General features: G+C 32.5%; 1 protein-coding gene across 10 annotated transcripts in view; it reads left to right on the top strand.

The window, feature by feature from the left end:
* The window catches only part of TFPI (tissue factor pathway inhibitor), a 102,263-nt gene that overhangs the window by 2,556 nt on the left and 75,139 nt on the right, over positions 1–24,568 (top strand). For 8 of the 10 annotated variants that reach the window (XM_042949404.1, XM_042949406.1, XM_042949402.1 and 5 more), the window contains one exon: positions 19,476–19,608. The gene's annotated coding sequence lies outside the window, so the exon portion shown is untranslated. Of the gene's footprint in view, positions 1–1,545; positions 1,649–19,475; positions 19,609–24,568 lie in introns of all 10 variants that reach the window. The other 2 variants (XM_042949399.1, XM_042949400.1) reach the window with 1 other exon arrangement.

The raw sequence follows: 24,568 nt of genomic DNA, 5'->3' as shown, positions 1-24,568 counted from the left end.
TTAGCTATCTTTGGGCAATAACTCTTACATTAAAAAAATTATTTTATTTTTTTAAAATTTTTAAATGTTTATTTATTTTGAAGGAGAGAGACAGAGTGTCAGCTAGGGAGGGGAAGAGAGAGAGAGACAGAGAGAGAGACAGAATCCGAAGCGGGGTCCAGGTTACGAGCTATCAGCACAGAGCCCGATGTGGGGCTTGAACTCACGACCTGTGAGATCATGACCTAAGCCGAAGTTGGACACTTAACCAACTGAGCCACCCAGGTGCCCCTTACATGAAAAATTTTAAATCAAGTAATCAAATTCTACAAAACTTCTGGAATGTTAATTTTAATTGTATTGAATTTATAGATTAGTTTGAATGCTAAAAGCTTTACAGAGTATGTATATATACACCACCATCATGGTGTTCAGAAGCTAAGCTACTGTCCTCACACGATTCATGCTTGTTTTTTCTTTTCCTTCTGAATCTGATAGTAGAACAACTGCAAGGTAGAACCTACGCCATATCTAGCTTAGGAGAGAGTCTGTGAAACTCTATTTATGTTTTATGCCTCTGCAGTAAAGGAACACAGGCTAGGGAAGCTGGTATCTATGCTGAAAGCCCCAAGTCAGAGCATCTGTCCCAAGGATAGTAAGCATTAAAAAATTTACTCCTACCCATACCTCATGTTTCCCATGCCAAAAACACACCAGTTTCCTCCTTATGAAGCAAACTTTAGGAAAAAATGTGGACTTCCATGTTGTTTATAGAAAAAAATATATATATTTTTGGCTGGCACAAGCATTGTGGGCTTCTTGGCAGTCAAATCCCTTTGCAAATTAATAAACTGGTATGCTAGGTTAGCTTGTCATATGACTTCTTTCCAGCAAATCTTATCATTAACATAAAATAATCAAGTTTCTAGATCTTAATGTGATATATTTATTATAAAAATAGCTGCTATAATTACTTTTATCCATGTATGCATGCACCTTTAATGTGGTTTTATACTCTCCCATCACAAGGTGATGTTTATTTCCCATTCCTTTGAATCAGGGCTGGACTTCTAACTTGTGGTTTCCAATATGATCTTAGAATCCTCAGGTAATTGTTTGAAGAAGTTGGGGTCAGCCTCCTGAAGGATGAGAGACACCACAACACAGCTTACAATCAGCACCAAACTCAGATGTGAATTGGGCTGTCTTAGACCATACAGTTCCAGCTGAGGTCTTAGTTAACCAGAGCCATGATATCAGTGAGACCAGAAAAAGACCACTTAGCAAAACCCAGCCCAAATTTCTGATCCACAGAATTAGGGTAAATAAAATGGTTGTTGTTTAAGCGAGGCTGGGAAAACCACAACCACAGGCCAAATCCATCCTTCAACTTTTTTATGTATGGGACTTCAACCTAAGAATCAATCATTTTTATATTTTTAAGAGATAAACAACAATAATAACAACATGCAAAAGCAACAGCATGTGGTCCACACTGTGTAAAATATTTACTGTCTGGCCTTTTACACCATTTTAAACCACTGTGTTTGGGTTGTTTATATGCAGGAATACATAAAGTGCATGTCAAAGCTTGAAACTTGCTTGTCAAACCAATCGAAGTGGTTCTTTGGTAGAACTAAATTTAAAAGAAAATCTGCATACATTGAAGGTAATTTTATTCCTTCTCACTCAAACTGAATGCATAAATATTCATATGTATCACTCATAATGAAACTATCAGGATCATGTATGGATATAAAAACATTTTATAAATTATCAGGTACTATAAAATATAAGGTGTGATGATTGATTTTGAGAATAAAGAGGTAAATGATGACTAGCTTCTGGAACATAGTGGAGGCTATAGCAAAGGTAGTTTCCAAAGTAAATTAGCATTAGCCTTATCAAAACATGAGAAAATTAATTTACCAAGAAAAACATTTGAATGCTTTTACAATTTTTCACTGATTTCCCACTCTTTAATGCAGTCAAGAATTAAGACGGTACTTACTTATATCAGCTACATAGACATACGTGTTGAATCATTAATTTTGCATAATTTAGTCAATATTGGTTGATTTAGCAATTTTTCTATTAAGACCATTTTCACCTTACATGAATTTTTTAAGATAGATAGGTGATGTTAAATAGATCGATCGATAGATTATAGATAAATTTAGTTATTAGTAATTGCTTGGATTCCCAGGCATATGCTTTGCAATTATGTTGCCCTGAGTTGTTACCTAAAGAACTCAAATCATTTATCTGAAGAAATGCATATTGTAATATTTATGTATAAATATTTCCAATATTATGAAATATACATTTTTACTATACATTCTTGCAATACAAATTCTTTTATGCACATTAATATGTTCTAATATCTCTGTTATTATCCTAATATGTTCTAATATCTCTGTTATTATCCTAAGAGAAGTAGAGAATGGATCTTAGGTAGACTGAACACGTATCCAAGTTTGCTGTAAATTCAGGTAAAAATTGCTGTAAATTCAGGTAAAAATGTAGTCCTTCTTCTGGAATCCCTTAATATTTAAGCTCCTTCACTGTTAGAGAACTTCCAATTTGCAAAATAAATTATATGGTTACCATGATATCGGGAGAAAGTAGCAACCTCCCCTACAAACTGTATTATATTTAAAAATGGTCTCCTTAGGGGTCGCCTGGGTGGCTCAGTTGGTTAAGCGGCAGACTCTTGATTTTGGCTCAGGTCATGATCTCATGGTTCATGGGATCAAGCCCTGCATCAGGCTCTGCACTGACAGTGCAGAGCTTGCTTGGGATTCTCTCTCCCTCTCTCTGCCCCTCCCCTGCTTTCACATTTGCATGCTCTTCCTCTCAAATAAATAATTTTTAAAAATGCTCTCCTTGTACCAGTATCAATAAATCTATAAATCTATAAATTAGATTTATACCTACTTACCATGGTAAGTAGTTTCAGTTGCCAATTGCCTTTCTTCATTACCTATATTTATATATTCCTTTGTTTCTCAGATACAAAGTCAACTTCTTTATCTACTATGGTAATACAGATTTGATCCTGTTGTTTTATTCTGCATGATTATCAGATAATCTATACTGATGAAAATCTTCTTTCCATCGATAATAAACTAATTATAGATAGTTGCAGGACAAAAACTCTCATTACCATTTCTCTTAGTAACATCATTGAAATGTTCACATTCACATTTTACCATGGCAAATAACGTTCCCATATGCATTGCTTTAGAAATCAACAGAATACCATGGTGGATGGTTGCATAAGTCACTCTATATCCATATTAAACACAACCCATCCTTTAAAAAAACCACTGATTTTATTGGTGTGTAGAAAAGAGGGATTTTTTATGTGTAGGTTTTATTACAAAAACAAGAGAAATTTCATAAATGTTTTTGAATATATATTACTTAACAACACTGTAATTCACTGTAATTATTTTCCTTTTTGTTCCTTCCAAAGTATTTATTCTTTTAAGTGAACCCAAATTTTTAATACACCTCTGTCACATAAAGTTGATCATGTGCTGTGAGTTTCAAGTAATTTTTAGCAAACCACTCTTTCACCATAGTATCACGGATCATAAGATTTCTGATTCATTCTGCATAAGTATATTATTTTATATATGTTTTCCTAACTGTGACTTAAGAGTATTATTTTTGTCAGTCTATATTTTTGAAGACTTTTGTTAACAATCATCTTCCAAGGACCAACAATGAATGCTACCAATGGCTATTGCTTTGTACAGATAAGACAGTCTCTTGTATCTATATACCCTCTCTAATGCACTCAACAAATCAGGTTCATAGTGACATAATTGCTTGTTGTATAAAGTATTTTTTAAATTAGAAAGGATAATACATAGGAAAACGTGATCATACATAGGAAAGATTATACATAGGATTGGTATATTAAGAGAATGTATTGAATCTTCGTTGTTTTATTTTGGAGAGTGAGTTTGTCTGTTTCTTTTATTTTCATTATGTCAAGTTTAGGTGTTATTTTCATTATGTCAAGTTTAGGTGTTCAGAAACCCTATGCCCTAATTCTGTGCTGTAAATCCCAGAGGATTTTTGTCTTGTTACATTCCCATTCAATATAGAGATCTAAAGTTGTGTTCCAATTCTGATATGAAATGCAAATACCTAAACCAATTTTTTGTATCCCTTGCAAAGTTCTGTGCAACCTCAGCAATGTGTTCTGAGAGCCATGTAGTCTCCACTGCAAACTGTTTGCGCTTCTGTTCCTACAAAATATATGAAGCTGAGAAAAACTTGCATAGAGAAAACGGGGGATTCATTGTTACATAAATCCAATTAGATGCCTAGGAATATAACCTGCATAAACAATTAACATGACTAGAAATATTATGTTCTGTGACTAATATAACACACTGGAAGTGCCACCCATTTCAGACTTAGGTATAGATATGTAACAGAGTAATTAGTTATATCCTTTGGTCTAAGGAATAATTAAGTAAATTATTTATCAATTATATTTATTTTAGATTTAGAACTTTATCCATATCTCTCCAAATGAGTTTTTAGTAATATTTCTTATGATTGTAAGTGACTTTTAGTATTAAATATTTTACACTGTTAAAGTAGTCATTGCTAACCAAAGTTTCACAATTAAACACATTTTTACGAATGATGTTATATGCGCTACTGGACATTAGGAATCAATAAAGCAGATACTCTACCACCTTCAGAAAGTTTATAGCCCCATAGGGCAGATTTAAGATAATGTAAAATAAGACTCCAATATAGGAGTCTTTCAGGAAAGGATGCTTACAGTGGAATAGTTTAGCCTGACAATGGGGTGGGACAAAGGAAGGCATGGAATGACATGTGCAAAAACTGTTTCAGTATAAGGCATTTTGTAAGAAAAAACTGATCTGTAGAGGCAGGTTTACCTGATGGTTATGATATCTAGGGGTTATACGGAGGTTATGATAAAAAGTGTCTATAGGATGAATTTATTCCATATTAAGCATTTAGGTTTTTAGTGCTTGAGCATATATGTATGTAAATATGTTTACATATACATATTTAAATATATATATTATATATATTACATATATTGATTTAAAATGTTTTGTAAGTAATAAAATACTTTGAAATTTCTTAATGTGCTACATATTAGCCATGTACCATATGTGGACTAAATCTTAATCCTCTACCTTGAAAAAATTATTGTTCAAAAAACTATCTTAGTTCTGTATAGTCTTCCTAGTGAATTCTTTGTGCTATGTGAAACATGTCTGTAAGTTTAGCAATAAACTAATATCTTGTAAATTAAAAAATAAATGTTTACCTAATTATTGATATCCTATGTAGCTTGTACCTAAACCTAATTGACAGGTACTTAACAATGTGGATTTTCTTCTTTTAATAAAGTGCTTATTTAGGAAATGTTCCTAACAGTCTTTATGAACAAAACAGTCATATTTTGTAAAGCAACAGTGACATCCAGTGACAACTGAGATTTAATCAAAGAATATGTTTTAGATTTGCTATACAAGGAAAAGAGAAAGTGTTATTAAGTATTAAACTACACACATTTTCTCTATTTGTTTTAAATGTTCTAAGAATGTATCCATATAACAAATCATTGGGTGAAAATATAAACCAGTCAATCACTTAGAGAATGAAAAAATAAGCCATGGATTGGGAGAAAATATTTGCAAAGCATGGCTGATAAAGGATTATACCCAAAATATACGAAGAACTCTTCAAATGCAGTGTCCTATGTCACAAGGGAATTGCAAGTTAAAACAACAATATATCACTACACACTTAATAGATGGCTAAAATAAAAATATACTGATTATAACAAATGCTGGTAAGTATGTAGAGCAACAGGAATTCTCATTCATTGCTGGTGGGAATACAAAACGTTATGGCCACCTGCTGCGAAAGTCTGCAGTTTCTTAAAAAGCTAAAAATGGTCTTATCATCTGGTCCAGCAATTGTGCTCTTTAGCATTTACTGATATAAACTAAAACCTTATGTCCATACAAAAACCTACACACAAATATTTATAGCAGCTCTAATCATAATCACCCCAAACTGGAAGCGACAAAAATATCATTCAGTAGGTGAGTGAAAAAACAATTGTGATACACCCACACAACAGAGGAGTATTTAGCCACAAAAAGAAATGAGCTATCAAGCCACAAAAAGGCATGGAGCAAAGCTAAATGCATATTTTCAAGAAAGCAAAGCTAGTCTAAAAAGACTATGTAGTGTATAATTCTAATTATATGACATTCTGGAAAAGACAAAGCTATAGAGAAATTAAAATGTTTAGTGGTTATCAGAAGAGAGGGATGAATAGATGAAGCACAGAGGATTTTTAGGGCAGTGAAACTATTCTAAAGACTCCATATGATGCTATAAAGGTGAATACATGACACTATGCATTTATTAAAACCCATAGAACTGTACAATTGTGAGCCTCAATATTAACTACAGACTTTAGTTAATAATAATATATCAATGTTAATTCATCAATTGTAACAAATGTGCTACATAATGCAGTAAGTTAATAATAATGGGGTAATATGAAACTGCTTGTATGGAATAATATGGAACTCTGTACTATCTTCTCATTTTTAAAGTAAATCTAAACTGTCCTCAAAAGCAGAGTCTGTTAATTAAAAAAGAGTCAAACAACAATCATTTACAATATTAATCTCTTGCACTGAATGCATGTCTTCCCCTGAATGGTAGATCATTACCAAGATGTTTCATGGGATTATTCATCATTCTTATTGAATATTTGGAAAGTGAATATTGAGTGAAATGGTGAATGTGTAGGTATATTACAAACTTGCGTAAATTAAATTGGGTATTGTGTGTGTTGGGGATGTGGAGGACTTCACAGTCATGCTACTCTGTGGCATTGAGTAATTCAATATTTTCATTGTAGCTTATCATTTCTATCTTTATTTTATTTTTTTTAATGTTTTTTTTTGAGGGGAGGGAGGGGCAGAGAGAGAGGGAGACACAGAATCTGAAGCAAACTCCAGGTTCCCAGCTGTCAGCACAGAGCCTGATGTGAGGCTGAAACTCACCAGCCACAAGATCATGACCTGAGCCAAAGTCAGACGCTTAACCAACTGAGCAACCCAGGAGCCCCTAATTTACCATTTCTAAAACCATAGTGGTAAAAGTTAATACATGGATTTTTTTTAAAAAATCACAATTTAATGCAATCATGATAGGATGAAAAAAATGGAATGCCCCCACTATGAAATTAACAGAGGTACATACAAAATGTCACGAGTTACAAAAATATAAGAGAGATACAATGTGATAATAGTTCACACTAAAAAGTAAATGTTAAGAGATCTTAGCTGACCACAGGTTTGATATAGCCTATTCACAATAAAGGTTTTTATTTAAATTGCCTTAATTTTTTTAATTTCTATTTTTATTCTGGTTTTATGTTTTTATTTTAATTTTTTTTCAAAAACAAAGGGAGAAATAAGTCAATGGTGAACTCCAGGTGGCTAGACTGCATCTGGAATACTATGTTCAGTTTTTGTTGCCTATTTTAAGAGAGTCATTGACAAGTTAAAGCATCTTAAGAAGAGTTTAGGTGTTGAAATTTGTAATATGAGAGCTGAAGAAACTTGAAAATGTTTAAGCCAAGAAAGAAAAGCATAAATAATCAGTAATGGTTACCTTTAAATACTTGAAGTCTCCCTGTGGAGATAACATTTTTTAGGCTTACAGGAAAATTATTAGCAATAGGTGAAACTTACAGGGAAACACATTTTATTTCAATGATTTTCACTTAAGCTAACATAACTTGTTCACACAGAATTGACTATATTAACATAACATTAAGACACTTATTGATATATCCTTTCAACATAATTAGAACCCATTTCTATTTTTATGCAACATAAGTAAAGTCAAACGATAGAAATCTTGAGAGAAAAACATAGTTTTTGCTAATTACCCATTATGAAATTGTTAACAAATAATGTTAATATCTCTGCACATGAAAGGCTCAGAAGTGCATAAAATTCTCCTTGTAATATTTAGAAATGACTTCTTTCTTCTTTCATCCCTAAGTTAGTACGTATACATTGTCTCAAGTAAAGACGATACAAAAATGTATAAAGAAAGCTTTAATCATCTCCACTCTTGTATTTCTTTTCCCACAATATTGACTTAATTTCAACAGTCTTTAGTATATTCTTTCATACTTTCCCTATATTCATATGAATATCTTAGATACATGCACATGTAGAGATTATTCGTTTCTTTTACAAAAATATGGGTCACAAATAGTACACTTGAACTTTGAAAAAATTCTCTTGACAAACATATTGACCATTCCTTAGGTCAAAAGCCTGTTCAACCTTTTTTCTATTGCTAGATGTTCAGTACTCCAGCTATTTAGTTTTATATTGAAATCATGCTGCCTGCAACAAACATCTTTGTATGTGTATGCATGTAACTACTATTGCTTTTATTTTTATATGATATTCCATGGACACATCTTTTAAAGTGGAAATGCTGGGTTAAAGACTATGTATTTTCTTGTTTGTTTAATATATATTACAAGTTGGTTTTCCAAAACTTGTAACAAATCATGAAAAAAGTGAAAAAGAGTTTCATTTTCTCCTATTGTGTCATAGCACTGGATATTATCAAATTTTGAAAGTTTGGTAAATCTGAAGACAAAAATATTATTTAATTATTCCTTTAACTTGCCTTCCTGTGAGGCTGAAATATTCCTAATGATCATGTTACTGTTTTATTTCTTCTTCTATAACTTGCCTGCTGTATTAGGATAATCTAGGATATGCTTTGATAATATACTAACCCAGAAACTTTGATGGCTTAACACAGGAGAATTTTATTTCTCAATCATGTTACACGCCCAGAATGAATTAGCAGCAAACCCAGATCCACAGTCACTCAGGGACTTAGACTGGAAAAGACCCTTCAGTGTTATATCTGAACTACCTATGGTATTTGTTCCAAGAGAGCTTCCAAAAACTCAAAGAATTGCAGAGGAGACATAAAAGCTCTTTGCAGCCTTAGCTTTCAGATACTATCTGTGACTTCTCACGCTACCTAGTCTTATGGTATCAGACTGTTAGTAAGTCTGGGCAAGACAAATGAGGTATATTTGGGGAATATTTGATGGCTATTAACCATGTCTGCCACAACTGCCATTTTTCTAGCTTGGTATTTGTCTTTTCTTAAATCAACTTATCAGAAATATTTGTAGGATATATTAACTTTTTATATTAAGATATACTTATTTAGCCTTTACTACTATCATTTGTCATTAGCTACTTTGTGGTATCTTTTGTCACACAATAAAAATGTGTAGTTAAATATATCCCTTTTATACTTTTATCCCTTTTCTGTTTTCTGAATATGTTCTGCATTTAGTAACACCTATAGCACTTCATTTTTCTACTATTTTTGTTCATTTTCTTTACATTTAAGCATTTACTTCATTGACAGTGGTTTTTAAATAATGAAATAACAATCTGGCTTTTCTTTTGTCAGATGATTAATCAACCCACAGCAACATTTATTAAATAAACAATTTCCCACTGAATTATTTCCTATATAACACCATGTTAGACTCTTTTAGGCTTTTTATATATTCCACGAGTTACTATGCACCTTAATGAGATAATACACTTTCTTTTGCATATGATGTTTTCATATTCAATTTTAATATCTAGTAAAGCAAGAACAGAACCTCTTCTTCCAGTTTGTCTTTGTAATTTTACTAGGTATAATTCTTCTGAAATATAAAATCTTATTTAAAATCTAAAGTAAAAATCAAATTATTATGGAATTGCTTGAAATTATTCATTAATTTTGCAATCATTTCTATTTAGGTACATAGTTTCTCCATTTTGCACAGGTCCTGTTTAATGCCCATCAGAAATACACCGAAAACAAATTATACAGATTTTTTCATTTTTGCCATTAAATTTATATATGGGTACTCTGTCATTTACTGTTTACTATTTATGTGTTCATTATTTGCTACAATAACAGAGTATTTTTTATTTCCATTTTGCAATGGTAATTGTTAATAGAGAAAAAAGGCTACATTGATTTTTTTGTGTGTATTAACCTAAACAGTCAACAAATTTCCTTACTGATGTACTTGTAGTTTCTTCAGTTTTCTAGGTATACAATCTGGTTGCCTACATCTAAGAGTAAGTTTCTCTCCCTATTTCAATGTGTATACAATTTTTTTTTATTGTCTTGTTGCATATCTAGAAGAACAGCACTATCCAACAGAATTTTCTGTGATGATGGAAATGCTTTAAATCTTCACTACCAACAGGGGAGTTACTAGGTGCACATGGCTAGTATAACTGTGGAATTGACTTTTAAGTTTGATTTAATTGTAAATCATTTAAACATTCACATGTGGACAATAGCTAATGTATTGGGCAGTACAGATCTAAAGTGCCAAAAATAATATTGAAAAATTTCATGATAATGGACATTTCTGTCTTTTTGTTACTTTTAATTATCTCAGTGTTTCACTGTTTTATGTATTGTTTGCTGGTTTATCTGTGTATGTGTGTGTGTATGAATATTCTTCATTGTTTTTAAGCAATTTCTGTCGATTCCTCTTTCCTTAATAATGCTTAGAAATTCTGATTGCATATAGAATTTTAACAAATATTTCTTGACATATGGTTTTTCTTTTTTTAAATATTTGTATTTTTCCTTTTTTGTTGTTGTTGTTTATTTATTTTTGAGAGAGAGCACCGTGTGAGTGGGGGAGGGACAAAGAAAGAGGAGGACAGAGGATCTGAGGTGGGCTCCGTGCTGACAACAGAGAGCCCGATGTGAGGCTTGAACCCATGAACTGTGAGATCATGACCTGAGCCAAAGTGGACACTTAACCAACTGAGCCATCCAGGCACCCCTGGGGTTTCTTTTTAATGTGTATGTGTAATTGCTTATTTGGTGCCCTAATTCTGAACAAAAGTTATATTTCTAACTCCTTTCTGCTTCTGGTGTTATTATTTTCATACTATGGGAAATTGTATTTCTAATCAATGTATTTAGAAAATTAATAGTGCTAAGTGAATTATTCTAGAGTTTCCTAATGTGTTATGATATTAAGGTTATGATAAATATGTAAAATGATATAAGAAACATTCCCTTTTTCTATGATCTAGAATATTTCATGTTACATAAAGCTTTAATGTTTTATTCATAAAAATTTATGTTTATATAGAGCTGTTATTAAATAATAAGAGCTCTGTTTGTGTGATTAAAATTTAAAACACTGAAATAGAGTATGAACTGGGAAGAATAATGTTTTAGTTGGCAAAAATTTTATCCCATACATGCAAGTTTTTACTGAATTTAAATAATGTTTTAAAACTAAACCGTATTCCTCTTTTTGACTTTTAATTGATTATTGGGAAACTAAAGAAAATAAAACAGTACATCATAATTAAAGTGTAGTTGTTACTCAAATTGTTTTGCAGACCTTCCAGTTGTATTAAAACTCACTTATTGGGGACACCTGGGTGGCTCAGTCCGTTAAGTGTCTGACTGGGGGTCAGGTCATGATCTCACGATTTTGTGGGTTGGAGCCCTGCATTGGGCTCTGTTTGGATCCTCTCCCTCTTTCTCTACCCCTCCCCCATTTACTCACACATGTTTATTTTCCAAAAACAGCAGTAAATTATGTTGTTCTAATAAAGTCAATGCATTATGACAATTTTATGAAATAAAATGCCTGTATAAAGGGTGAAAAAAAGTTTCCAAATGGGATAATAGCTGTCATCTGGAATACCTGGCAAATGCAAATGTACAAACTCTCTGAAAAGATATATAACCCAAGACAGGATTATCACAAATAATCTCACTGTGAAGCTGAAAACATTTTGAAAGTTATTTGTGTCATAAATAACCACTAGCAACCACGTAGTCAACAGTCTGATTAGAGTACCTAAAACTTCAAAAAAAAAAAATACTAAAGAAAAAAAAGGCCAGAAAGTACATATAAAATCATTAAATAAAAAACAAGAAACGAAAAGCATAAAACAAAAAACACCAAATTATGAAAAAAGGCAGAGTTCAAAGAAAATCAAATAGAATTAAAATTAAAATACAAGCACAAAAATTAAAAATTTATTGAATTGGGGCACCTGGGTGGCTCAGTCAGTTAAGTGTCAGACTTCACCTCAGGTCATGATCCCACTATCAGTGAGTTCGAGCCCCGCGTCGGGCTCTGTGCTGACAGCTCAGAGCCTGGAGCCTGCTTCAGATTCTGTGTCTCCCTCTCTCTCTGCCCCTCCTCCTCTCATGCTCTGTCTCTCTCTCTCTCTCTCAAAAGTAAATAAACATTAAAAAATAAATAAATTAAAAATAATAAGTATTGAATCAATCAAACAGCAGATTAGACACAGAAAGAATTAATGAACTGAATATGAGACCTTGAGATATAACCCAGAATGCAGCACAGAGAGAAAAATAACCTTTTCTTCCTATTTCATTGAGAAAATAAAAGCCAATGGAAGAGAACTTCCAAATACACCCACCACCCTATCTGCCCATGTTATGCCACTCTACCCATGTACTCTCTAACACCAGCTACATAATTTGGGGGGCCTAGTAGCAAAAGGAAACTGTGGATCAGTTGATCAGAAGTTAAGATGGTGATAGCAGAGTATTAAACTAGGCATAGAACCCTTCTTAGTGCAGTGCCCTGCATGATTGCATCAGTCTCACTGGCATGAACCCAGCCTTTAACTCAACCTTTACTTCTGTTTTTATTAATGAGCTGCTTGTCTCTGAGCGAAGCTTAGTACATCTCCCAAGTCACTAAATCCCAGCTCTTCTTAGTTATTCAAGCTCGCTCTTCCCAAATTAATTTATTAATTCAATGCATTACCAGTCAACAGTAACTGGTTTTGAAGAAACCGGCACACCAATATTAAACTTTATATGGAAGATGTAAAGAGTGAAAAAAAAATAGCCGAAAGAACTTTGAAATGTTTGAAACAGAAGATGAAAATGAAGATTTCAAAGCTAAAGATTTAAAAGTAAAATTTTAGAAGAAAATGTAGAATAATATATTCATCCATGTTACGATAGGTAGAATTTTTTATATAAGATTTTTAAAGCACAAACCATTAAGGAAAAGACTGATATATTTACCTGCCTCAGTATTAATCCTTATTTGACAAAAAAACAAAAACAAAAACCACCCACTCTAAGCAAACCAGAAAGACAACACACATATTTGGAGAAGGCATCTCTCATTCATATAACCAATAGAAAATATTTCCCAAAATATATAAGAAACATTTATTATTTAAATAAAAATAAGACTGAGCTCGGGTGGCTCAGTCGGTTGGGTGTCCGACTTCGGCTCAGGTCATGATCCCATGGTTTGTGAGTTCGAGCCCCATGACGGACTCTGTGCTGACAGCTCAGAGCCTGGAGTCTGCTTTGGATTCTGTGTGTGTCCCCCTCTCTCTGCCCCTTCCCTGCTCATGCTCTGTCTCTCTCAATAATGAATAAACGTTAAAAAAATTTTTTTAAATAAAAACAAGACAGAACAGCAAACCTAGTATTTTAAAGAGTCAAAGGATATGAACAGGCATTTCTCAGATCAGTAAATCAATAAATATGAATATTTCCTTACAAGAAATCTAAGAAATAAAAGCAAAATCAACAATAAGATGGCATTTCTTAATATCAGTATATCAGAAATTTAAAATTCTGACAACACTTTTTGGCAAGCATGTGGAGAAATAAGTAGTCTTATATAGTTCTGTGATGATCAATATAGAATACCTTGCATAACTAAAAAACCTCTTATTCTAACTAAAAAACCTCTTATTCTACAATGCAGCAATTCCAATCTTACATATCTATTTAGAACATACGCTTAGATTTGTGCGGGGTGTCGTGTAAGAATGTTCACTAAAGCAAAAACAAGTGAAAGCAAGCTAATCAAACTAACTTCCCCTAAGCATAGAGATGAAAAAAATTAATTGCCTTTTTTAAATAAATGGAATACTATACCAAAGCAAAAGTGAAAGAAGGAGATCCACAAATGTAAATACATATACATTTCAGAAATGTAATCATGTGTGAAAAAATGTAGTTGCAAACGAAATAGAGTAATATACTATTTATGTATTTTTTAAAAAACAATTGGCGGGGGGAGGGGGGTTGCGGCATCTGACTGGCCCAGTCAGAAAAGCAAGAGACTCTTGGTTTTGGGGTTGTGAGTTTAAGTCCCGTGTTGGGTGGGGAGGTTGCTTAAAAATAAAATCTTAAGTAAAATAAAAAACAATTGGATGAATTATTTGTGTAAAAAATCATATATAGCAATGTACAACATCGTAAATGAAAAATATTCACCCCAACTTCATGATACTGACTACTAAAGAGGAAGAGAGACTGTGGAGTGGACTGGAGTTAAGGTTATTTCAGACAGTAAATAAATCTGGGTCCTTATTGATTATGAGTGGTACATGCTATCCACAAAGAATGAATAGAACAAGTATCAGGAGAAATGTTTCAAGATGGAAAACAGCCCCCTAACCCATGTGCCATAAAAGAATGTTAATACTCACCGAAGATTATTTCCATGCTTAGTGACATGTAGATAATGAAGCCTGAAATATTACACTAAAGCAAATGCATATCAGTTGTCATCTATTTTTTAAAAGGAAGGATACACTCCCTAAATAAGATAAACATGAAAAATCTAGATTGATCTCGTCACTTATGCATTTCATTACTTCAATTTTTGTGAGAGAATGAAAACCAAGTTTTGTCATACTTTCATGGTTTAGTCTTACTTTAGTCTTACTTTAATGAATGTCACCTGGATTCTGAAGGACTTCAACATCAAAAGAAAGAAAAATGACTATTGTCAAAAAAGTGGAAATACTCTTCTCCGTCCAGATGGGTTTTTGGCAGGCACCTCACTTTCTAAACTCTCAAATGAATAACTCATATATGGATTTGACACAATCCTAGTAGAACTCAGAAAAAAAAAAAATCATGCCATGAAAATACCATTTCCTGAATTGGTTTTGCTTTTAATGGAACTGAGTTTACAAGTACAGCACTTCTAATTAGCCTTGCTTTTCTGAGTGTGCAAAATGGACACTACCTGTTTATCACTATCTTTCCATTGGAATATAAGGGTTGTGGTTTTGTGATTGCTCATTACATGTTAAGGTACCAATTATTCAACCTTATTCTGCTTACTTTCTAGAATACCTTTCTAGCCTGAAACAACACTCAATTTAAATTTGTATTTTCCTTGTTTCTTCTTTTAATTATACTCATTAAATTCTGAGAACGCTATTACCTACATTGACATTTTCCTATTATTCTTCTGCTTCCTTTTGCCCCTTAAACATTTTCCCCAAAGCCAGATCTTTTCTTCAAGTCTTCTGATAAATCCCTCTGCAATTATGACTTTGTCCTACCCAAACCACATGTTATTCAGACAAAATTTGTCAACAAAGAAAATTGAGATAGTTTGTGCCATTACATGGCCAAAAGCTATGTCATATGCCTGAATATTTCCCCTGACCCCTTTGATGAAAAATGCACTTAAATGTAAGTTCCAAGAAAACAGCAATGTTTATCTGGTTTGTTCACTGCTATAGTCCCAGTAGTGGCATGTAATAGGTGGTCAAAAAATAGCTTGTAAATGGATTATTCAGAAAACACCTGTTTGTATTATGGTGAAGTAGAAAGCAGCAAAGCATTAATGATGACCATATGTTAAATATTAAAAGTTATTAATCACGTTAGTACATTATTGCATAAGATATTTTCTATCCTACTTAGACAATATACTTCATAAAGATGAAGTTGTAAAATATGTTATAAAGCTATAATTTTTATAGGGCTGAAAGTTGGCAAAATACCAAGGCATATCAATGTCTAAGGACATATCAATTGAATTTATATTGTGCATATTTGGGTATCGCTTAAATTGTCCAGTGATGCTTTGAATGAATAACAAACTAGATGCATGCACAATTCATAAGTATTTATGTATTTATTTCATAGCATTGATCTTTCTTGACTTCATTTTAGCAAAATTAATAATTATAATCAACATATTGACAATTTTGTTCTACTTTAAGTATATGCAATTTCAAATATTTTGTCAAATGTAAATTCAATCTAAACATTTAAAAATTTCATATTTTCAAAAAGTTTTTTCTTTTAGAGTAGTGAAAGTTATTTATTAAAATATATGTGCAAAGTGAACATTTTTAATGAATACCAAAATTTAAAAGAATGACTGAAATTTTAATAGGATTTTTTGAAAATATGACAACCTTACTAAGTGTTTAAAAGTAAATTTTCAGCAGTTCTGGTTTTTGGAGTTCATCTAGTTGCCAATGAAAATATTATTATTATACTTCACATTACATACAGACCTACGTATTAACAAATTTCATACTTATATGAATTATTTAACATACCAGACCCTTCCTCACACTCCATGTACAACTGGTCAAATACTCCATGAATCTGTGTGCTCCTCCAGAAATGGGCATTGGAATCAAATGAGAGGCCAGAGAAGCCAGTGCTACTGTGAAAATAATACATTCTGAGATCTATTCCATTCCTGCTACCTGAGACAAAGGATTTGACAAAGTAATTATTTTTGATTTTGTAATTAGCTGAGCACATCTGCCATTCAAATCCTCTCTGTGTGCAGGAACAGAAAAATGGGATCACTTGCAATTGGAGAAGTCTGCACATAACACCTGGATTAAATGATCAAAATGAACATCCATCATCAGTAATGAGACAAACTAAATCGTGTGCCCTCTGATGGAATGAAATGAGAACAAAACTGCCTCACTTATGTAATAGTCCAAGAAGAAATGCATAACCTAAATTAATTATGAGGAAATACGAGGCAAACCTAATTAAGGACATTCTAAACTTGCCTGTAAATTTCAAAGTGCCAATAAAAAACCGTGGTATGAAAAAATGCCTTATATCTTGATTTATGTGCTAATATGAAATTAACTCTAAGATATATGTTTTAAATTTTTTTAAAAAGTTGGAGAACTGTACCTCAATTTTGAAAAAAAGTTAGATACATATATAAATAATTTCTAGAATGACAAAGAAACAGTTAATAGTGGCCACCTCTGGAAGTGGAATCAGGTGGAGAGAGAAAGATGTTTATTTTCTACTTCTACTTTCCACTCTTTTCTTTACTGTATGATTTATTTTTAAACTAAACAGACATTTTTTTAAACGTTTAATAATTTTTAAAGTTTCTATGACTTGTAAATTTTGTTTTTGAGTCTTAGAAAATGGAAACTATTCTCAGGAAAAAAATATATTGTTTTAAATTATGTAACACAAGACTGATCATAGGTCATGGTACCTGAGGTGTCATTCCATCCTTAATCATTAACTAGCTATGGCTGTTAAGCAAAGGCACTTCAATTCTTTTAGATTTATTCATCTTTATAGATAAGATTTATAGGTGAAATTTCTTGTAATTATAACCTTAAATACTCTTAAGAATATATTAAGACATTTAACATGTTGTCAACAGAGGGCAGTAATTAACCACAAATAGTCCCATGTTTTCCATGAGCAAGAAATAAATCCTATTCATAGAATTTGAAGGAAGATAGTATTCAGAGTACCACAGTTTTTCTTGCTATTTTTTTAAAATTGTGATTATATTCCAGTTTTCTCCCATTCAAATAAATACTCCAAACAAACACTGCTTTTTCCCACTCAGATCATGATCTCACAGTTGGTGGCTCTGAGCCCTGCATTGGACTCTATGCCTGCTTCAGATTTTGTGTCTCCCTCTCTCTCTGCCCCTCCCCTGCTTGTGCTCTGTCTCTCTCTCTCAAAAATGAATAAACATTAAAAAAATTAAAAAAAAAAGGAAATGAGACACAAAAGATAAAAAGGGAAGAATATAAAGTGAGTTTCGTGATAAGGCAAGGCCTTGTTGACGGGAATTAGAACGTCATTTACTCTGCCTTCTGATCATTTGTGTGGTGCATGTCGATACAGTAGTGCCCACTGGAAAGATCAGAGACAAAGGATTACTACAGATTTGGATTTTAAACTATTCTAGGCTACTTACTGTCTGTACATGCTAAACTCTGGTGAACTGAATGAAACTTTCCAAAGCCTATATTCCTTCAAATCCAAAATAATAACAATAGCTACTTTAGAGGATTGTTTAAGGATTAAAATAATTATTTATAAAATATATAGGAAAATACTATATATATATAGTTGCTCAATAATGTTTATTAATATCATCATGATTATTGTTGCTATTATATTATCATACAGATCTCCTTGTTTTAGTACAACTTAGTCTGATAGAGGAAATACTGCATTTTATCCTTAAACATATATATTTATGTACAAATAAATATATATAACTATGTATTGTAAAACCTAGGATTGCAAATAACTTACTCTATAAGTGTTCCACAAGATGAGCAAACATTTCTAATAAATTTTAACTTGATAAACGAGCAATGTCTTGCAATACAAGTAGTACATAACACTGAATGTCACATGATCACAACTAAGCCAATGGTTCTTGAAATTCTCTTTGATATACAAGTGCTTTGGATTACAAGCATGTTTCTGGAATGAATTATGCTTGCAAACCAAAGCTTTACTGTGTGTGTGTGTGTGTGTGTGTGTGTGTGTGTATACGTATAATGTACATGCATGTGTATATATGTATGTACATATTCCTTTAACAAATAATAACATTGTGTTTTTATGAACCAAATTTTGGGAATTTGGTACATGTTTTAATAGTTAAAAATGAATATCAGTTTACCTTTTACCTCAATTTTAAACCTTTTAAGAGAGAAAAACCTGGGATACTGGATGAGAACTTTTTGTTGTTTATAAATCAAAAAAATATGCATGTTAAAAATGTGAAAAATGATTAAAGAATATAGATAGCACTTCACAAAAGAAAAAATAAAAATGATGGGGTGCCTAAGTGGCTCAGTTGGTTAAGCATCCAACTCTTGGTTTCTGCTGAGGTCATGATCTCACATTTCGTGGATTCTAGTGCCGTGTCTGGTTCTGCACTGACAACGCAGAGCCTGCTTGGGATTCTCCCTCTCTCTCTGCCTTCTCTTTCTCTATCTCTCTCAAATATGAATAAACATTTAAGAAAAAAAATATTTTTAAGAAAATGAACATTCAACTTCGCTGTTACTCAATGGACTGCAAATTAAAATTTTTTCACATTTTGCTTATAAAACAGAAAACAAACTTTTTAAAGGTACCTTCGAGGGAGTTGGTATATGAGTACTCTCATAAGGTGTGAAGCTCAATTGGTTACACATTTATTTGAAAATATAACTGTAACCATGACATTCTACCCTAAAAGGTTTAAAAAATGAATCGAGATGTGAATTGAACAAGAATTTGTTTTTACTTTTTAGATATTGAAATCAGTGAAAACCTCTGGAAGATAAACTTACACAATTTTGTATAAATTAAAGAAATAGAATTTTACATGAAGCTCTTGGAATAACTTCTTTCTAATCCCCGCTTTAAAAGAAGATATTTTATAAGGTGAGATTTTTCTTTTGTTCTCTGTAATCCTTGTTTACTGAATAGGAATTGTCATCATTAGTGACATCAGTTATTGTTCTAAAATGAAGGTTTCAAGAAGACAAGGCTTTTACCTGTCTAGTTCTTTATTCTAGAATAGTTTGTCATATAGTTAGTACTCAATAAATATGTCCATGTTGTGTATGTACATGCTGTTTTATTTGACACTGAAATTTTTCTAAGAAGTTTATAAGTAAAAATATTTTAATAAAAATATATAAACTTATGAGAAGTAACTTCTTAAATTTCTAAAAAAAGTTTATCTGTTAGCAATATTTTTATGATTCTTACAAAAAAATCTAGTCAAACTCTGACTACCAACCATTCTTGCTTTTGTAGCTGTGTCTTGTATCATTAGACAAAGGGAGATAGATAATCACAAAACCTCACTGGTGAGCCATTATTCTTCAGAATTACAAATGACACTGAGCAGTATGTTTTTTTCTGGTTCTTTTTAGAAAAGATTAGTGAAAACACAAATATATACTTAATAAAGAGATTAAAATGGTTTTAGTTTAAGTAAAATAAATATTTTGAATGAAACATTATTATCCAAATAGTTATTTCATGTAAGTCACATAGAAATTTAAGTGATCAGGATAAAATTAAAAAAAGACAGTTGATATGCAATTTCTTTGTAACCCATTACCTGGTATCATTTCAAACATTTTTTTGAGATATATTATCACAAACATAATTTTTAGACCCTAATATAATACAGATACATTCTAATACACGTATGTACACATTATATATAGCAGTTAGACTAATTTTACTCAGATGAACTTGAACTCTCGTCTAAGTCTTGTTTTTAAATAGACTTACCAAAGTTTTATACATTTTCTCCTCTACCTAAAGCTCAACAACCCTATTCCACCTTTATAACTTTTTCTAATACTGTAATAACCTAGAAGAAATATTATCAGATAAGCATCTCTACAGTTTTTAATTCCATCCTGTCACATTCCAAGAAAAGAATCTTAGTTCCTGGGAGACAAATGTTCTTCCAGTGTCATAGTATTATTGGAAGATGCAGCCATTTGCCTAATAAAATACAGAGGTCCATGGATCTGTGGCAACAACCTGGCTGACTTCATGAAGTAAACAAGCCTCACACCTTTGACATAAAATAATAAAATACATAAATGATGCCAATATGGTGGCAGGGACTACAGGCTTTAGAATATATTTCTGTGGAATTTAGGTCTTTTACATTCATTTAAAAGCCTGCAGCTTTCTAACAGCAGGATATTGACTTACTAAATAATGAAACATTTGTAATTAAATAGCATGGAACTATTAAAGTAATGTATTAGAAGGGTGCCTGAGTGGCTCAGTCCGTTGAGCCTCCAACTCTTGGTTTCAGCTCAGGTCTTGATCTCACAGTTTGTGAGTTGGAGCCCCACCTCAGGCTCTGTGATGACAGTGCAGAGCCTGCTTGGAATTTCTCTCTCCCTCTCTCTCTGTCTCCCTGGCTTGCTCTCATGTGCTCTCTCTCTTAAAGATTATATACTGTACAAAAACATGTTAAATGATTAAAAACAGACTACATACAGATAGACACAATGTAATCTCATTTTGAAAACAGAAATGTATAATGTACATGCATGTGTATAGAGCTATCCATGACAGAGAATATATGAAATAATTTTTGTAATGCCTAGAGTTGGGCAATATGTATGAGTAATGTGTGTGGTTTGTTTTTTTTTTTAAGTTTACTTTGAGAGAGAGAGAGAGAGACATACGGAGAGGGAGAGAGAGCATGAGTGGGGGAGGAGCAGAGAGAGAGAAAGGGAGAGAGAGAATCCCAAACAGGCTCTGCCTTGTCAGCACAGAGCCCGATGAGGGGCTCTAACTCACAAACTGTGAGATCATGACTTGAGCCGAAATCAGGAGTCGGAAGCTCAATCAACTTAACCACCCAGGCGTCCCTATATGAATAAAGTTTTATTTGAGTTTGGTCTTTTCTGTACTTTTCTTATTTTCTATAATTAACATATACTTTTATTTCATTAGGTATTTCACTGATATTTTATTTTACTTGAAATGAAAACCATTTGAAAGAATGTCCACTTTCTATATTTAGATGAACTTTGTGGAGAAGCCACCTAGCAGGTCCAAAGCTTGCAGAGTAGAATTTCAGACAAAGAATATGGGACATACTATCAGTTGGTGCAGGATCAGGCAGCTGGGTAGAATCCCCAAAAGTGATTAGTTTTGCCAGGATTTGGCTCAAAGTAGAATGATGGTTCTAATGCAAAGATTTTGCCCTCCAGGAGATATTGCAAATGTCTGGAGATATTTTTAGTTGTCACCATTAAGAGGAAATTGCTACTGGCATCTGATATATAAAGACCAGTGATGTTGCTACAATGCACAGGAAAGCCCACTGCAACAAAGAATTCTCTGTCCTAAAATGTCAATAGTAGAAAGGTTGAAAACTTGGGATAAATGTAAAATGTAACCGCTGAGAAGGCCAATAAATTGGGAGAAAGCTGTAATGAGTTAAGTTGGCTATGCTATTACCTTTGTGCAGAAACTGAAACCTTCTCGAAATGACCTTCTGTACTTATCTGAAAGAATGAGCTAAGAGTCTAAGAACCTGGGTCTCCCTTAGTTTAGTTGATCTTTGCGTGGAGAGCTGAGATTACAATCAAAGAAAGTATGAGGATGGTTGGCTGTTGTCTTGTGTTCTGAAATTCAGGGCAAGATCACATTATCTAATCATCCAGGCTCTCTGAGGGCAGGATCTATCAAGGGATTGTGTGCTTTTCCTGGTGCTGCATTGTATTTGTTCCAAGATTTATACTTCAATATTGCAAGACTTAACACTGGTGTCGAGATTACATGTCAAGAATGCTATTACAGCTTTTAGTTTATTTGTCACCCAGTTCATAGTAAAATAAGTTGATGCTTCCATCTATAAAGAGCAAAGTAGTACCAAAGGAAGGTGGTTATTTATTTATTTTCGTCACAAGAAAAAAGAAAATGGAGGCAAAAGGAAACCCATTGCTAGAGTAAAATTCTAAAGATGTTTGTTGCCCTGCGAGCATGGGACAGGCAAGCCAAAGAGAGTGCTATGTTAAAATTCATGCATCTTGCCAAGGTTAGTCACCTCCTTTGTGAGAAAGGCTATTAAAAGAAAAATCAGTACATTTAGAAGAAGAGTGCTTTTCCTAGATCCAAAGAGTTGTTATAGTAGCGCCTATCGGCTATCAATTCTATGAAACTGGTAGTGAAGTTAGCCAGGAAACTTTTTTTTGCCTTTCATGTACATTGACTTTGAAAATTATATTATAAAAGAGAACAGCCTCATTTTATAAAAGACTCTCTACTCTTTCAGTCACACTGTGATAAAAATGGTCAAATAGAATAATGTTTCAGAACTTTTTCTTTTTTTAATGTTTCATTGATGCCAAACTTTTTGCTTTCATTTAGGCAGATTTTAGAATTTTAAAAATTAAAAATTTTGAGAAAATGAACAGTGAAAATGTTCTCTTTCTAGTCTTTTGTTGTTATATGTCCTTATTGATTTTTAACTTAAATATACATATCAAGGAAAAGGAAAAGAAAATACCAAGCATCCAAGTAATTATCATCTAGAATTAATATATGCTAACATTTTCATCACATTTTCTATGTATTTACATTATGGTGCATATTATTTTAGATAAAATATAGTATTATGTAGTATTTTTATATAAAAGATATAAAATATTACAAATACCATTGAAGGTGAACAATTTTTATAGCCTTTTCCAGTAGTATTCCTCTCCTTTCCTTTTTAGAACAACCAAAATAAATGTGTGTCCTTTTACTACATATATATCTTTATTAAATATCCAGTATTACTTGTGTGTATTTCCAAAGTTAAGTAAATGACATTCTTGATTTTGAATTTTTCTTAAGATTTTATTTTTAAGTAATCTCTACACCCAACATAGGGCTCAAACTTACAACCCCGAGATCAAGAGTCACATGCTCTACCAGCTGAGCTAGCCAGGTGCCCCACATTTTTTACTTACTGATATATTCTTAAGTTCTCACATGTTTATACATATTCATGAACACCTACTTTTCCAAATAGTATTCCATCAAATGGATATTACAATGTATTTATATATGCCATATTTATTGATTTTTAAATTGTTTTTTACATTTTTACAAAAATATTGCACTTGATATTGTAAATATCTATTGGTGCACAAAAACAGTATGTAAATTTTTTTTTAGAATAGAGGTAGAATTTATAGGTTAGAGATTATATATAATTTTAAAAAGTACTAATGTGGCTTTGTGAAAATTTTTTTCTATTTTACTAAGAAGGACAGTAAATATTCATTATTTAAAAATTTTTTAATGCTTATTTATATTTGAGAGAGAGAGAGACAGACACACACCACGAGAAGTGGAGGGGCAGAGAGAGAGAGGGAGACAGAGAATCCAAAGCAGGCTCCAGGCTCCGAGCTGTCAGCATAGAGCCTGACCCGGGGCTAGAACCCATGAACCGTGAGATCATGACCTGAGCTGAAGTTGGATGCTTAACCAACTGAGCTACCCAGGTGCCCCAATAAGTATTTATTATTATGGTTATGGAAACATATAAGAAAGGTAACATAATCTAAAACAGAGAGGTAGTCTTACCTAATAGTTAGGACTATATGCTCAGAATTCAAACTATCTGGATTCAAATCCCACTTTCATTAATTAGCTGTTTGAATTTGCACAAATGAATGAATCATTTATCTTTATCTCCAAATAGGAAAATAAGACCCATCTCATGATGGTGTCTTAAATATGGCACATGCAGAATAATGCCTGGCACTAAGTAAGCCTTAAATAAATATTAACTATTGTTGTTATGTTTGTTATTTATACTATTGTTTTTACATGTGTAGCTATATTATCCTTACTGTTAATC

The sequence above is a fragment of the Panthera leo genome, chromosome C1, assembly GCF_018350215.1.
Source record: "Panthera leo isolate Ple1 chromosome C1, P.leo_Ple1_pat1.1, whole genome shotgun sequence".
Classification (NCBI taxonomy): domain Eukaryota; kingdom Metazoa; phylum Chordata; class Mammalia; order Carnivora; family Felidae; genus Panthera; species Panthera leo.
This window is presented reverse-complemented; position numbering and strand designations above follow the sequence as displayed.